Source organism: Propithecus coquereli, unplaced genomic scaffold, assembly GCF_000956105.1.
Source record: "Propithecus coquereli isolate 6110/MARCELLA unplaced genomic scaffold, Pcoq_1.0 Scaffold133, whole genome shotgun sequence".
NCBI classification, from domain to species: Eukaryota; Metazoa; Chordata; class Mammalia; order Primates; family Indriidae; genus Propithecus; species Propithecus coquereli.
Window position 1 is genome coordinate 1035392 of NW_012137525.1, and position 1135 is coordinate 1036526.

The window sequence follows — 1135 nt, forward strand, 5'->3', positions numbered from 1 at the left end:
AGAGGGTGTAGGAAGTGATGTTAGCCAGATGGTCAAGTAGGAAGCTATGAGTCCTTCTTCCCTAGCAGAAGCACTGAGTTCACAAAAAAAAATACAGACAAAAATAACTCTGTGAGAATTCTAGGGGTCAGTGGAGAACCTGGAGAAGACAGGCCATTGTAAAACCAAAAAGGGATTTCAGCAAAAGGCATAGGAAGATTCCTCATGTTTGGCATGCTCATTCATACCTGCCCCTCCTTCTATGTGTCATAGTGCTGAACAACTAGAAGGAATCCCCCTATACAAGGGCTCATTTCTTGGGATGGAAACAAAGGAGTGAACTATGTTTTCAATATTCTGGCTTGTCTCAGGGCTGCCTGAGGGATTGGCTTCTATCTTACTTGATTCTGAACTCTGATAAAACCAACACCAGTGTTTGGAAGCAGCTGAAAATAGAGATGAATCAAACATTAGATCTGCAATTCTCCAGACAGGAGCTAGGGAGAACAAGAGGTCATAAAAGATTTTAGAGGTCCTAGAACCTCCAGCCGGGCTAATATGTGAAGGTATTTCCCTGTAAAAAAACCAGTACACAACGACTGGAATAGATGGCTGGTTTTTCAAATACCCACATCCCAGGAAAAAATTATAAGGCATACAAATAGGAAAACGTGGCCCAGTGAAAGAAACGGAAACCAACTCTAAAGAGGAGAGAAAGGAGCAGAGAGCTTATTTGAAGATTAATAGCCCAAAACTTCCCAAATCTGAAGAAAGAAATGAATACACAGATTCAAGAACCTTAAAAAACTCCAACTAGGATAAATCTAAAGAAAAACACACAGTGATACATAATAATCAAACTATCTAAAGTCAAAGACAAAGAGATAATCTTGAAAGTAGGAAGAGAAAAGTGATTTGTCACATCCAAGGGAGATTGCATAAGATTACCACCAGTTTTCTCAGCAGGAACTTTGTAGTTCAAAAGGGAAAGGGATGATATATTTAAAGTGCTGGGGGAAAAAATACTCTCAACCAAGAATATTGCATCCATTAAAACTGTCCTTAAAAAATGAAGAAGAAATCAAGACTTCTCCAGATAAACAAAGTCTCATGGATTTTATTACCACTACACCTGTTCAACAAGAAATGTTAATGG